Here is a 16,550-nt window from a genome sequence, read left to right on the forward strand (position 1 = left end):
AGCTCTGCCTCTAGTATCCAGCCGACCATTACTCCGCCCTGCTCCGCCCATTGTCTCTCCTGGCTGCATCGGGGGCAGGATCAGGCTGTAATGTTTTGTAAATAGATTCAATGGAGAGACAATGGGTGGAGCAGGGCGGAGTAATGGTCGGCTGTTGACTAAGAGGCAGGGGAGGGCTGGAGTGCGGGGCGGATTGCATGTCGGCGGAGAGGCTATAGTGCAAAGCAGCAGGAGAGGGGGGAGAGACGTCCGGAGCATGGGGGAGGAGCATCGCGGAACAAAGGCTGCTACCGACACTTCACTCAGCCCGCTTCCTCTACACTCCGGCTCCGACACAAGGCTCGGGCTGTCCGGGCGGGAGAAGTTCTACACGTGTGGTGGATCCCCTGGCAGAAAGCTGAGCTCTGCTCACTGATCCCTCCTCCGGAGACTGTCTGGGAGAAATATTGCGATATATATCTTTAAAAACGAAATATCGCAATGTACTTTTTTCCCCAATATCGTGCAGCCCTAGCGTACATATACTTTGTCCCATCAGAACTGAATACAGTAAAAAGAAAGTGATAATTCTTCTTTAACCACTTGCCGACCGCGTAACTTACATTTCCTGCGGCAAAGTGGCTTTACTGTGCGAAATCAGGTACCTGTACATCATTTCGTGCAATAGCCTCTAGGGGACGCAAGCATGCCGCCAGAGACCTGATTGCGTGATGATTGGACAGAGGGGGAGCCAATCGGCGGGTCCGGGGGACCTGATGTCTGCCGGCCACCTGAAATCATTCCCGAGAGAGGCAGAACAGTGGTCTGCCTATGTAAACAAGGCAGATGCCCATTCTGATGGAAGATGGAGATCTTGCGTTTCTGCTAAGCAAGAACACAGATCTCTGTCTTCCCTCAGGCAGAGAATCCCCCCACAGTTAGCAAGCACTCTCAGGGAACACATTGATCGCCCCCGATGTTAACTCCTTCCCTGCCAGTATCATTAGTACAGTGACAGTGCATATTTGTAGCACTGATCACTGTATTAGTGTCACTGGTCCCCAAAAAAGTGTCAGTTCGGTGTCCAATTTGTCCACCGCAATGTCGCAGTCCCACTATAACTCGCTAATCGCCGCCATTACTAGTAAAAATCCATATAAATATCCCATAGTTTGTAGACGCTATTACTTTTGCACAAACCAATCAATATACGCTGATTGGAATTTTTTTATTTACAAAAACTATGTAGCAGAATACAAATTGGCCAAAAATTATGAAAAATTTTGATTTTTTTTTTATTGGGAATGTTTTATAGCAGAAAGTAAAAAACAGGGCGGCCTTGCTGAGCAGGATCAGGTGTAGGAAAAAAATGACATCAATTTTATTTGGGTACAACGTCGCACGACCGCGCAATTGTCAGTTAACCGCTTGCCGACTGCCGCACGACTATTTACGTCGGCAGTCAGCCCCTCACAGGCAGAGCAACGTAGTACTACGTCGCTAGCCCGTGAGGGTCTAGGGAGCGAGTGTGCGCCCCTGGAGGCGCGGTCACGGACCCCCCCCCCCTGTGTGTGTGACCGGCGGACCCGATGTCCGCCGGTCACTCTGCGATCGTCAGTGCAGAGGGAGAAAGGCAGGCGGCTGATGTAAACAAAACCGCCTGTCATTCTCCCCTGTGTAAGAATAGTGATCATACGGTTCTACTATGTAGGACCGTTGATCATTGTTCCTACACCTCAAGCCACAGCCAATCACAGTTAGAATCACGCCCCTAGGGACACACACAGCCCCTCCCTCTCAAATAAAGTTAACCCCTTCACTACCAGTGTAATTTTACAGTAACAGTGCATATGTATAGCACTGATTACTGTAGAAATGTCACTGGTAACCCCAAAAGTGTCAAAAATGTCAGTCAAGTGTCCGATCTGTCCGCCGCAATGTCGCAGTCCCGCAAAAAAAAAAAAAAAAAAAATCACAGATCGCCGCCATTACTCGTTAAAAAAAAAAAACAACAAAAATTACATAAATCTTTCCCGTAGTTAGTAGACTCAATAACTTTTGTGCAAACCAATCAAAATACGCTTATTGCGATTTTTTTTTTCCAAACATATGTAGCAGAAAACAAATTGGCCAAAATTTGATTTAAAAAAATTAGATTTTTACATTTTTTTTTGGGAATTTCATATAAAAAAATGTGAAAAATATTGTTATTTTTGCAAAATTTACGCTTTTTTTTTGTTTATAGCGCGTGATCAAAAAAATCGCACAGGGGATCAAATACCACCAAAAGAAAGCTCTGTTTGTGGGAAAAAAAAGGACGTCAAATTAGTTTAGGTACAGCGTCACACGACCGCGCAATTGTCCGTTAAAGTCACGCAGTGATGAATCGCAAAATAGGCCCTGGTCAGGAAGGGGGTAAAATCTTCCGGGGCTTAAGTGGTTAAACACAGTGCCGTATGACTAAAATGGCCTGGTCATGAAGGGGGGAGGGGGGCTGAAGCCATTGAGGAGTTTCTCAGTCCTTGCTCCCATTGTGGAGATGTCAGAATTCTCCTCTCACAGGAAATAAATGGAACAGCAGCCCAGCGGTTTCCTCTCCAAGTCGTTACTTTGTATTCAGATTCCGGAAATGACCGTTGCTTCTTCGGAAACAGCTGGAGAAGCCATCTCCCGGTTACCAGGGGCAACGCCACCACGTGACCCCAGCCGCGTGGGCATCCGCGCCCCCCCCCCCTTTCTCTCTTCTTCCTCGTGTCAGACTCCTCTCACGCCCCGCCCCTCCCTAACCCAGGGCACGCGCGCTCGCCGTCTCCATGGCAACGCATCGCGTGACTGCAGCAGATTTCCCGCGTCAGTCGCTGATACAGCGCAGGAGGCTCCTCCCTGCGCCAGGAAAGGGTTAAAGCGTCGTCGTCAGAGGAGGAGGAGAAAGGAGAGCCCCGTCACGTGGCCTGCGGAGGCTGGTATGTGCGTCAGAGGCATAGCCCCGCCCACCCCTAACCACAAAGGCACAAAAAAGCCGCGAAAAAAAAAAAAAGAGGTGACACAGCTGTCAGCGGCGTTATTCACATTCAGCGAGGTGACAACATGAATAAAGGCTGATTTCCTAAGTCACGGCGGTGACATTGTCTGTGTCCCACCAGTGCTGCTGTTTACCGTCACAACGTACGATAAGCTGTGAGGTAAAATGAAAGGCATGAACAGGGCCTGGGCGTGGCTAGGAAGAGGAAAGGTGGGCGTGGCCGGCAGTGCGTGCCGAGGGCGGGGGGAGGAGGAGGTTCCATTGGGCGCCTCGTTGCCATGGCGACTCGGTGGGGGATTTGGTGGCGTTGCTTGTACGCGGATGGAGGGAGCAGCTGCTGATCTCTGACACATTCCCCCCCATAGAGGCTCCGCACTGCCACAGCGTACCGGGGCACGGTTCATGCCGGTGAGTAGTACCGGGGTGGAGGGGACCGGAGGATAGGCCGCGGTGATATGGGAATGAGGAGAGCAGGTTCCTCATGACTGGGGAGGAGCATGGAAGAGGAGGAGGAGGGGGGGGGGGACATTGTGTGGAGCTGTGACTGGAGTCATGTGTTCACTGGAGACATTCTGTATAATGGGGGCCATAGGGGTCCATTCATCACCTCACCATTCAGGGGCCCCTTGTCACATGTCCAAGGAGGGGTCACATGGACAATGTTTAGGGGCCCCCCGTCACATGACTAAGGAAGGGTCACATGGACAATGTTTAGGGGTCCCCTGTCACATGACTAAGGAAGGGTCACATGGACAATGTTTAAGGGTCCCCCGTCACATGACTAAGGAAGGGTCACATGGACAATGTTTAGGGGTCCCCTGTCACATGACTAAGGAAGGGTCACATGGACAATATTTAGGGGCACCTCGTCACATGACCAAAGAAGGGTCACATGGACAATGTTTAGGGGTCCCCTCGTCACATGACTAAGGAAGGGTCACATGGACAATGTTTAGGGGTCCCTCGTCACATGACTAAGGAAGGGTCACATGGACAATGTTTAGGGGTCCCTCGTCACATGACTAAGGAAGGGTCACATGGACAATGTTTAGGGGTCCCTCGTCACATGACCAAGGAAGGGTCACATGGACAATGTTTAGGGGTCCCTTGTCACATGACCAAGGAAGGGTCACATGGACAATGTTTAGGGGTCCCTTGTCACATGACCAAGGAAGGGTCACATGGACAATGTTTAGGGGTCCCCTGTCACATGACTAAGGAGGGGTCACATGGACAATGTTTAGGGTCCCCTGTCACATGACTAAGGAGGGGTCACATGGACAATGTTTAGGGGTCCCCTGTCACATGACTAAGGAAGGGTCACATGGACAATATTTAGGGGCACCTCGTCACATGACCAAAGAAGGGTCACATGGACAATGTTTAGGGGTCCCCTCGTCACATGACTAAGGAAGGGTCACATGGACAATGTTTAGGGGTCCCTCGTCACATGACTAAGGAAGGGTCACATGGACAATGTTTAGGGGTCCCTCGTCACATGACTAAGGAAGGGTCACATGGACAATGTTTAGGGGTCCCTCGTCACATGACCAAGGAAGGGTCACATGGACAATGTTTAGGGGTCCCTTGTCACATGACCAAGGAAGGGTCACATGGACAATGTTTAGGGGTCCCTTGTCACATGACCAAGGAAGGGTCACATGGACAATGTTTAGGGGTCCCCTGTCACATGACTAAGGAGGGGTCACATGGACAATGTTTAGGGTCCCCTGTCACATGACTAAGGAGGGGTCACATGGACAATGTTTAGGGGTCCCCTCGTCACATGACTAAGGAGGGTCACATGGACAATGTTTAGGGGCCCCCGTCACTTGACTAAGGAAGGGTCACATGGACAATGTGTAGGGGTTCCCCGTCACATGACTAAGGAAGGGTCACATGGACAATGTTTAGGGGTTCCCCCGTCACATGACTAAGGAGGGGTCACATGGACAATGTTTAGGGGCCCCCGTCACTTGACTAAGGAAGGGTCACATGGACAATGTGTAGGGGTTCCCCGTCACATGACTAAGGAAGGGTCACATGGACAATGTTTAGGGGTCCCCCGTCACATGACTAAGGAAGGGTCACATGGACAATGTTTAGGGTCCCCCGTCACTTGACTAAGGAAGGGTCACATGGACAATGTTTAGGGGTCCCCTCGTCACATGACTAAGGAAGGGTCACATGGACAATATTTAGGGGCACCTCGTCACATGACCAAAGAAGGGTCACATGGACAATGTTTAGGGGTCCCCTCGTCACATGACTAAGGAAGGGTCACATGGACAATATTTAGGGGCACCTCGTCACATGACCAAAGAAGGGTCACATGGACAATGTTTAGGGGTCCCCTCGTCACATGACTAAGGAAGGGTCACATGGACAATGTTTAGGGGTCCCTCGTCACATGACTAAGGAAGGGTCACATGGACAATGTTTAGGGGTCCCTCGTCACATGACCAAGGAAGGGTCACATGGACAATGTTTAGGGGTCCCTTGTCACATGACCAAGGAAGGGTCACATGGACAATGTTTAGGGGTCCCTTGTCACATGACCAAGGAAGGGTCACATGGACAATGTTTAGGGGTCCCCTGTCACATGACTAAGGAGGGGTCACATGGACAATGTTTAGGGGTCCCCTCGTCACATGACTAAGGAGGGGTCACATGGACAATGTTTAGGGTCCCCTGTCACATGACTAAGGAGGGGTCACATGGACAATGTTTAGGGGCCCCCGTCACTTGACTAAGGAAGGGTCACATTGACAATGTGTAGGGGTTCCCCGTCACATGACTAAGGAAGGGTCACATGGACAATGTTTAGGGGTTCCCCCGTCACATGACTAAGGAGGGGTCACATGGACAATGTTTAGGGGCCCCCATCACTTGACTAAGGAAGGGTCACATGGACAATGTTTAGGGTCCCCCGTCACATGACTAAGGAAGGGTCACATGGACAATGTTTAGGGGTTCCCCGTCACATGACTAAGGAAGGGTCACATGGACAATGTTTAGGGTCCCCCGTCACTTGACTAAGGAAGGGTCACATGGACAATGTTTAGGGTCCCCTGTCACATGACTAAGGAGGGGTCACATGGACAATGTTTAGGGGTCCCCTCGTCACATGACTAAGGAGGGGTCACATGGACAATGTTTAGGGGCCCCCGTCACTTGACTAAGGAAGGGTCACATGGACAATGTGTAGGGGTTCCCCGTCACATGACTAAGGAAGGGTCACATGGACAATGTTTAGGGGTTCCCCGTCACATGACTAAGGAAGGGTCACATGGACAATGTTTAGGGGTCCCCCGTCACTTGACTAAGGAAGGGTCACATGGACAATGTTTAGGGGCCCCCGTCACATGACTAAGGAAGGGTCACATGGACAATGTTTAGGGGCCCCCCCCGTCACATGTCCAAGGAGGGGTCACATGGACAATGTTTAGGGGTCCCCTGTCACATGACTAAGGAAGGGTCACATGGACAATGTTTAGGGGTCCCCCGTCACATGACTAAGGAAGGGTCACATAGACAATGTTTGGGGGTCCCCCCATCACATGACTAAGGAAAGGTCACTTGGACAATGTTTAGGGGTTCTCCGTCACATGACTAAGGAAGGATCACATGGACAATGTTTAGGGGTCCCTCGTCACATGATTAAGGAGGGGTCACATGGACAATGTTTAGGGGTCCCTCGTCACATGACTAAGGAAGGGTCACATGGACAATGTTTTGGGGGTCCCTCGTCACATGACTAAGGAAGGGTCACATGGACAATGTTTAGGGGTCCCTCGTCACATGACTAAGGAAGGGTCACATGGACAATGTTTAGGGTCCCCGTCACATGACTAAGGAAGGGCCACATGGACAATGTTTTGGGGTCCCTCGTCACATGACTAAGGAAGGGTCACATGGACAATGTTTAGGGTCCCCTCGTCACATGACTAAGGAAGGGTCACATGGACAATGTTTAGGGGTCCCCTGTCACATGACTAAGGAAGGGTCACATGGACAATGTTTAGGGGCCCCTTTCACATGACCAAGGAAGGGTCACATGGACAATGTTTAGGGGTCCCCCGTCACATGACTATGGTAGGGTCACATGGACAATGTTTAGGGGTCCCCCGTCACATGACTATGGAAGGGTCACATGGACAATGTTTAGGGTCCCCTCGTCACATGACTAAGGAAGGGTCACATGGACAATGTTTAGGGGTCCCCTGTCACATGACTAAGGAAGGGTCACATTAACAATGTTTAGGGCCCCCCCCCGTCACAAGGCCACGGAAGGGTCACGTGGACAATGTTTAGGGGCCCCTTTCACATGACCAAGGAAGGGTCACATGGACAATGTTTAGGGGTCCCCTGTCACATGACTAAGGAAGGGTCACATGGACAATGTTTAGGGGCCCCTTTCACATGACCAAGGAAGGGTCACATGGACAATGTTTAGGGGTCCCCCGTCACATGACTATGGTAGGGTCACATGGACAATGTTTAGGGGTCCCCCGTCACATGACTATGGTAGGGTCACATGGACAATGTTTTCAGGGGCCCCCTATTGTTGCATGGCCAATGAAGGACCTCCTACCATGTCCAGCAGATCACATAGACAAGGTTTCGGGGGCCGTGCAGAGGCTCCTAATCATCATATGGCCCATGAAGGATCACATAAACATTGTGATTGGACCCTTCTTAATCACATTTGCAATGGAGGATCCCATAGAAATAGCTTCTGGGGCCCCCACAGGGGACCCTTCATTGTCACATGCTCCATGAAGGAGTACAAAGACAACATTGGGCCCCACAGTGCCCATTTATTACCACATGTCCCCTTCATCAGGCATGCCGGTCCAGGATTGTTGTCTCTCCATCTGATCCTGTAATAAAGAAGAGCTCTGCACTTTTCTGACAACGTTTCCTATCCGTGTTCTATGCTGTGATTGGTCAGCACATAGTGTGTGGGAGGATTATATAATATATATAACACACACCATGTCTGAAAATAATACAAAACTGTCCTCCCTTCTCCCTCTACCAGTAGCTGTGGGTGAATGGTGAGCGTGTCGGTTGTGTGCCGCGTCCTCTGGCCATGTGTATTGTTTGTGGCCTGGAGATTTCTATGAAGCATGAATGGTGTGACGGGGATTCCTCTGGCCATGTGTATTGTGTGCAGTGGAGCTGTGCTTGCTTAGCTTGTGTCCCAGATAAGCCATTGTATATAATGGGGGGGGGTGCCAATTTTTTACAAAACGCCAGGAGGAGGGCCCTATACAGCTGGAGTTCAGAGCTCTTACCACATAATGACATAGCACTGTATTGGGACCATCACATGTTTGATGATCTGTCCTAAAAAGTGGTCTCTCCATGTGGTGATGTAATAAGGAAGAGCTCTGCACTTTATATCCAGCTTGTCGATGTTCTGATCACATTTCTTATCCATGTTAACTGTGACCAATCAGGAGTCATTGCAGCATCAATTCACCCCCCTAATAATAGATCCAAGTGTGCCACCTAGTATTAGTAGATCATGTGGGTGTGCCACCCTAGTATTAGTAGACCATGTGGGGGTGCCACCTAGTATTAGTAGGATCATGTGGGGGTGCCACCTAGTATTAGTAGGATCATGTGGGGGTGCCACCTAGTATTAGTAGGATCATGTGGGGGTGCCACCTAGTATTAGTAGACCATGTGGGGGTGCCACCTAGTATTAGTAGGATCATGTGGGGGTGCCACCTAGTATTAGTAGATCATGTGGGTATACCACCTAGTATTATTAGATCATGTGGGGTTGCCACCTAGTATTAGTAGGATCATGTGGGGGTGCCACCTAGTATTATTAGATCATGTGGGGTTGCCACCTAGTATTAGTAGGATCATGTGGGGGTGCCACCTAGTATTAGTAGGATCATGTGGGGGTGCCACCTAGTATTAGTAGACCATGTGGGGGTGCCACCTAGTATTAGTAGGATCATGTGGGGGTGCCACCTAGTATTATTAGATCATGTGGGGTTGCCACCTAGTATTAGTAGGATCATGTGGGTGTACCACCTAGTATTAGTAGATCATGTGGGGGTGCCACCTAGTAATAGTAGATCATGTGGGGGTGCCACCTAGTAATAGTAGATCATGTGGGGGTGCCACCTAGTAATAGTAGATCATGTGGGGGTGCCACCTAGTATTAGTAGGACCGTGTGGGTGTGCCACCTAGTATTAGTAGGATCGTGTGGGTGTGCCACCTAGTATTAGTAGGATCATGTGGGGGTGCCACCTAGTATTAGTAGGATCATGTGGGGGTGCCACCTAGTATTAGTAGGATCATGTGGGTGTACCACCTAGTATTAGTAGATCATGTGGGGGTGCCATGTAGTATTAGTAGGATCATGTGGGGGTGCCACCTAGTATTAGTAGCTCATGTGGGTGTGCCATCTAGTATTAGTAGATAATGTGGGGGTGCCACCTAGTATTAGTAGATCATGTGGGGGTGCCACCTAGTATTAGTAGATCATGTGGGGGTGCCACCTAGTATTAGTAGGATCATGTGGGGTTGCCACCTAGTATTAGTAGGATCATGTGGGGGTGCCACCTAGTAATAGTAGATCATGTGGGGGTGCCACCTAGTAATAGTAGATCATGTGGGGGTGCCACCTAGTATTTAGTAGATAATGTGGGGGTGCCACCTAGTATTAGTAGATCATGTGGGTGTGCCACCTATTATTAGTAGACCATGTGGGTGTGCCACCTATTATTAGTAGACCATGTGGGTGTGCCACCTAGTATTAGTAGATCATGTGGGTATACCACCTATTATTAGTAGATCATGTGGGGGTGCCACCTAGTATTAGTAGACCATGTGGGTGTGCCACCTAGTATTAGTAGATCATGTGGGGGTGCCACCTAGTATGTAGGTGTGATCTAGTACCTAGATCATGTGGGTGTAAGGAATGAACCATGCTTGCTTATGCATGACACTGATCATACAATGTTATTGGATCCCATGGAAGTTGCTGACAGCAGAAAAAGTAAGACCGCACTCCAGTAAAGTCGTTTGTTGAAATCAAAAACTGTTTCCTGTATTCCTCAAGTAAAGCAAAAGACAGACAGTGTACCAGCAGACAAGTAGGTTGACGCGTTTCACGACATTCCCAGTCGCTTACTCATAATCACAACGGAATAAAGAAAACAGTTTTTGATTTCAACAAACGACTTTACTGGAGTGCGGTCTTACTTTTTCTACTTCCATATGCTCCTGGACTACGGATCCGACCTGCACACGGTCTCTGACATACACCTGAGCAGCTACACTTTCTGTTCCTCCAAGTTGGTGACAGCAGTCAATCATATCTGGAGTCCCGATCCAGATTAAGGATGGATGTCTTGCAAACAGGGGTGCTTTGGGTATCCTATGTGATCCAGGTTTGTTTTTGATCATCCATCAGATGTAATTGACACACATATGTATTATAAGAGCAATATCCCTGAAAGTGATACAAAATTTGTCCTCCCTGCATCCTCCACTAATAGATGTGGGTGTATGGTGAGCATGGTTATTGTGCCGTGTCCTCTGTCCATGTGTATTTTTTGTGGCCTGGAGATGTGAGGGTGGTGGATAGCAGTCTGTCTATGATGGATGGCTCATGTTACCAGGGATTCCCTGCTCTGGGCCCTATGACATGCTAGAACACGTCTGTGTATTACCTAGAATTAGTAGATCATGTGGGGGTCAGGTATGAGCTGTGCTTGACTCCTCAGCCTGAATGTTTTTACATGGCGTTGTTCTTGGATCCCATGGAAGTAGATCATGTTTGGGGTCTTGATCCAGTGTAACTAGGGATGCCTGCAGGAATGGCAATTATACAAAACACATGGAAGGTATTGTTTAGTCTGTGATCCAGGTTTGCGTTTATTATGGCTCAGCATTCACTGACATACATCCAGGTTTGCGCTTATTATGGCCCAGCTTTCATTGACATGCATAAGTAGAAACCCCCCCCTAAAAAACGATTCAAAATAGTCCTTCCTGCACCTTCCACTGATAGATGTGGGTGTGTGGTGTGCCATGTCCTCTGCCCATATGTATTGTGGGCAGCCTGGATCTTGTGTGGATGGAGGGTTACCAGTCTGTCTATGACAGATGAGTTGTGTGACCGGGAATTCCCAGCTTTGGTCTCATTTGATATAATAACCCTTTGTACTACCTAGAAATAATAGATCATGCAGTGGTGAGGTATGTAGCACCGATTGGCTAATGTTTATGGATCACATGGAAGTGGGTCCTGCCTAAAGTCCTGATACATCATAAGTCCACAGGGCTGCCAATTATATAAAACAGGAGGGGTTTTTGTGTACTGTATGTGATCCCTGTCTGCTGACCCAGCTGTCATTGACATACATGTGCATTAGAAGTATCTGAAAATGATACAAGATTGTCCTCCCTGCACCCTCTACTAATAGATTATTATTATACAGGATTTATATAGCGCCAACAGTTTGATGTGGGTTTATGGTCCGTGTACTGTGCCCTCTGGAGATGTGTGGGTGCTGGGATAGCAGTCTGTCTATGGTAGATGAGTTGTGTGATCAGGGATTCCTAGCAGGGCCCCATAATGATACAACAACCCTGTGTACTATGTAGAATCAGCAGATCCTATTGGGGTCAGATATGAACTGTTTATGACTCGTTTGCCTGCATGTCACCACCCAGTATTCTTAGATCCCATGTTAGTGGACAATGCCCAGACTCTGGAGTCCTGATCCAGAGAAGGAGGGGTGCCCGCCTCTGTGCTGCTCTTCTACTTTTGCCCTACAATAGGTTGGTTGTGCACAACGTGCTGAGCGATCAGACATGGGCTGGGGAGAGGGTGGTGCTCTGTGATATGGCAGGCTTTGTTTCCACTTAACCTTTTAGCTGCTAGTTGTTGAATGAGGGGAATGCCACGTCTGTGCTCTCACTTCCTTTCCTCCAGTCTATAGAGATCACAATACTGAGGGCACATATAGCAGTCAGCTTTAATTCTACATCCTGTTTTGCTTGCAGCTTTCTTTATTGAATCCTCCCATTTCCTGTTTTTTTCTTCTGTTCTCAGGCTAATGCAATCAGGTCTGGTTGCAATAAAACAAAAACTGTGCATGTATAACATTGAACAGGGGTTGCTGTACTTTGCTCTGAATGTGGGTGTTGTCACTTTTTACTTTGCACGTCATGACTCTTTGTTAACTTTCTGTGTAGGTTCACTGTTTATTGTGGTGATAAAGTGGAAGGATCTTAATGATAAACTGTGTATATGACGCAGTCTGTCATTAGCAGTAACGCAACAGACTTTGTTTATGGAGTCTCCCTATAACAAAGTTTTTTTTTTTTTTTTTTTTAATTATTTTCTGGGGATGTCTGTTATTTTTCAGCTTTCTTTAACAGATGAAGCTGTCCAGCAAAAGTGGCAGTTAGTGAGAAAAAAACATTTAACACAGATAGTGGTGCTTACAATGGTAAGTTTTTTTATTCTTTTCTGTTAAACTTTTTATGCCAAAAGGACTTTTTTTTTTTTTTCTTTCTTTAATTGCTTATAGCGGAGTTCCAGCCAGTGCTGTATTTTGGCCTAGGCCAACTAGGCCCAGGCCTATGGCGGCACTTTGCAGGGGGGGGCAGCAAAATAGCTGCCCCCACCTCCACCTAAGAGTCTATTGGCCACTATTTGCTAGAGCCGGCTGGCATCTAGCAACCAGTGACGTCACGGCCGTGACACCCTGGCCCTGGCTATGATTCAAAGTGGAGGAGGTTTTAACTTCCTCCTCCTCCACACCTAGTGCTTGTGGGGCCCAAAGAGTCCTGCTGGTCCAGTAACAGTTGGTGCAGGGCAATAAAGCAAAATTCACCAATCCACCGCCGACAGCAGCTGCTGCTGCTGAGCTGCGACGTCTTCACACAGCAAGCGGGCAGCCGGCCGACCCTCGAAGCTGGCTAGAACTGAAAGCCTGCGAGGGAGAAGACCTCAACTGCCACGGCGCCACCCTGTCCTAAGCAGCAGCGAGTGCAGCATCCCTGGCGCCTCCCAGAGCCTGCACTCCTTCTCAAACCTCCTCTCTGCTCCCAGCTGGGACATCAACAGGCTGACCGAGGGCCCAAAAGATGAGGACAGGCAGGAGGTAGGTGCATCACACAGGAAGGGGTGGGCAAATTTAAATAGGAGGGGGAGGGGCGGGGCTCCCAATTTTAGTCTTGCCTAGGGCAGCACAAAACCAAAATACACCACTGGTTCCAGCCTAACACACTCGCCTGTCCAGCGATGCGGCCGCCCGAAGCCTCGATCCTCTTCCCTCTGGTCTCGGCGGCGCCAGCATCACTTGTGTGGGCACCCGGCTGAGACAGTTTGCGGCTTGACAGCCGGGTACGCACTCTGCATGCGCCAGTTGCGCTGCACATCTTGATTGGCCGGAAATCTTCTGGGACCTCTGACATGTCCCAGAAGATTGCAGGGAGGGAGGGGGAGAGGAGAACTTCCGTTCAGGGTCCCGCGGCGCTCCGAGCGGAAGTGGGAGCAGGTACCTGTCAAAACCAGGTACCCGCTCCTCCCCCCCCAAAAAAAAATGACATGCCAAATGTGACGTGTCAGGGGAGTTATTAGTACCTAAAACGGAAGTTCCACTTTTGGGTGGAACTCCGCTTTAAAGGGGAACTAAACTTTCCTATCGTTTTCAGTCAAGGAAGCTGCCATCTTGACCTCTGTTTGATCTTTAACTGCCATGGTGCTGAACATGTCACTTATGACATCAGCCATTTCATGGTTTGACAGTTTGGATGAGAGCACAACCAATGTGACTGTTAAGGCCCGTACACACCTAGTGATTGTCAGCCGTAAATATTCAGCCACCGTCCGATCGACCGATTGTCGGCTTGTTAGTATGATGCTTCCGACAACCGACTGCAACTTTTCAACCGAACAGAATCTGGTGTGCAGCCTTTAAAAATTTTGTTGGCCGTCACAAGAACGGCCGATTGTTCGCCAGTCAGCACAGAATTCGGTCGACAAACAGCAGATGAGCAAGACTGGGCATGCTCAGAGAAGAAAAAACACACGGAAAGTAAACCATCACATGACATCACTTCTGCATCGCTGTTGTTGGCCGACAAAATTTGTGTGCAGTCTTTAGCACTTTTCAACCGACAGGACAGCACCGGACAAAAGACGGCCGATCGTTCGGCCGACAATCAGTGCGTGTGTACGGGGCTTTACTTTACATGTGTCAGGAATGTAACCATTTCTTGAAACTGTTAAATCGATGGGTTTAGTTCCACTTTAGAGCAGAACTGAATTTCCGCTGCAAGAAACAGCAAGCAGGCAGGCTTTTATTGCGAAACTGAGATGCACCGTCTCTTCTGTAATAAAATGACTTTACCTGCTTGCTTGCTGCCTTCTCTGGCACTGTAAACTGAGTTGCGCATGCTCAGCTTCAGCTTGCAGTGCCGGACTGGTCTCTGCGTGCCGGGATAACAGCCTCTTGCACATGCATGCAAAAGCGATGTCACCCCCCACTGGCCAGTGAAGAGGCCTGAAGACTGGCACTCAGAAGAAGATTCCGGCACAGGACAGTTGGATGGGTGATTATTAATCCTTAAAATTCAGCTTTAAAAGGTTTAAAGCGGTGCTCCACCCAAAAGGTGAAGCTCCGCTTGTCTGCATCCTTTCCCCCCCACATTTGGTACCTTTTTGGGGGGGGGAGTGGGTAACTGGTTCGGCCCCCCCCCCCCTCCTTCCACACAGCTTTCTGGGAAACTTCACTGGTCCCCGAAGACCGCACCCCATTTACAAAGCACAGCGCACTTTGTGCATTTACAGTAGGAAACCAGCTGTGAAACCGCAAGGCTTCACTGCCAACTTCCCTTAGTCAAGATGGCGGCACCAGCACCTGATAGCTGATTGAAGAATTGGCTTGGGTGAGGACCGCTGGATGCTTGGACAGAGAAAGTACCCTAATACTAAAACTCAGTAGCTAAATTATTTGTAGCTGCTCACTTGACATTTTTTTTCGGGGGAGCCCAAAGCTCCTCTTTTTAAGCTGAAGTTCAGCTTCAATTTTGACTTATGTAAATAAAATTCTAACACTACCCTCTACAATGCTGCTTTCTATGGGTGGCTACATTGCTCCATTAGGCAACTTGCATACCAGGCATCTAGCCCCTGTGCATGAAATCTGTGTTTTAGTGCATCCTGGTGGCAAAGGTGCAGTGTCCAGTCCTGCCCCCTGCAGCCTGCCAAAGTCTTTGTGGATGGACATGGCCGAAAGCTGTACTAAGTGGCACCTGCGCTCAGGACCATGTGTGTTTTAGGAGCAAATGCCCAAAATGCAGAATACCTCCTGGGATTACATGTACAGGTGTTGGATTCCCCGTATGAAAAGGGCCTTTGAGATACAGTGGAGAAGTGAGCATAGCCATCCTAAGGCTGTTGTCAGACAGACAGACTGAACAAAAAAAAATCAAGTTCCTCCATTCACACTTTACAGGGCAGATGGTGCAATCTTCCGCTGCGGCTGCATCTGTTTCGATGCCACCACTGCTTGGCTGACAATTTACAAAGGATCTTGGGTAACAGGGCTGCTCATTTGGCTAATTTCAGCCAATTCTATTGGTAACCGAAAATTTGCTTAGTGAATGGCCAGCATAAGGCGGGAAGCAAGTTGCTGGCTGGATCACCAGGGGGAAAAAAAAAAAGACTAATGCAGCCACCACATCTAAGGACTTGTAACATACAATATATCACATTTTTAGTTTTGGGTTTAGATACACTTTTTAAATTACTGGAAGAACAAAATAAAATTTGCTTTGATTGTGTCTACACTGTACTTTGCCTTGTGAACACAAGTGTGATTGTTTTCTTGCCTTGTTTCCTGATCTTCTGGGGATTTGATGTTTTAGGCTGTTGACATTTTCTTTATATAGGAAAATTATAGGGGATAAAAGTGAGATGGTATATGTGGGTTTTTTGTTTTTAAAACCTATTAATGGTGCCTTTAGCAGGGACCGTTGTCCTTTAACCACTTAACCTCCGGAAGATTTCTTTCTTTCACCCCCTTTCATGACCAGGCCATTTTTTTGCGATTTGGCACTGCGATACTTTGACAAATGCGCAGTCGTGCGATGTGGTATATAAATGACATTATGTCATTGTTTTATAACAAATGAGACAATAGAACAAATAGCTTTATTTTGGTGGTATTTATTTACCAGTGTGTTTGCACTATAACCAAAAAGACCAAACATTTTGAAAAAAAAACAATATTTTTTACATTCTGCTGTAAAACCTATCCAATAATTTTTTTAAAAATCCTTTTTCTTCATCAATTTATGCCAATGTGTATTCTGCTACATATTTTTGGTAGAAAAAAATCCTAATATGCGTATATTGATTGGTTTATGTGAACATTATAGCATCTACAAACTATGGTATATATTTATGACTTTTTTTTTTTTTTTTTATACTAGTAATGGCAGCGATCAGTGACTTATACGGGACTGTGATGTTGCAGCAGACAATTGGACACTAACTGA

The 16,550-nt window shown here is 48.1% G+C and overlaps 1 protein-coding gene across 1 annotated transcript in view; it reads left to right on the forward strand.

The window, feature by feature from the left end:
- The first annotated feature begins 3,272 nt into the window (after positions 1 to 3,272).
- FOXN2 (forkhead box N2) overlaps positions 3,273 to 16,550 on the forward strand; it is a 95,937-nt gene continuing 82,659 nt past the window's right edge. Inside the window, exon 1 of the mRNA XM_082252348.1 lies at positions 3,273 to 3,409. The gene's annotated coding sequence lies outside the window, so the exon portion shown is untranslated. The remainder of the gene's footprint in view (positions 3,410 to 16,550) is intronic.

This window comes from Pelophylax lessonae, assembly GCF_965119305.1.
Source record: "Pelophylax lessonae genome assembly, chromosome: 3".
NCBI classification, from domain to species: Eukaryota; Metazoa; Chordata; class Amphibia; order Anura; family Ranidae; genus Pelophylax; species Pelophylax lessonae.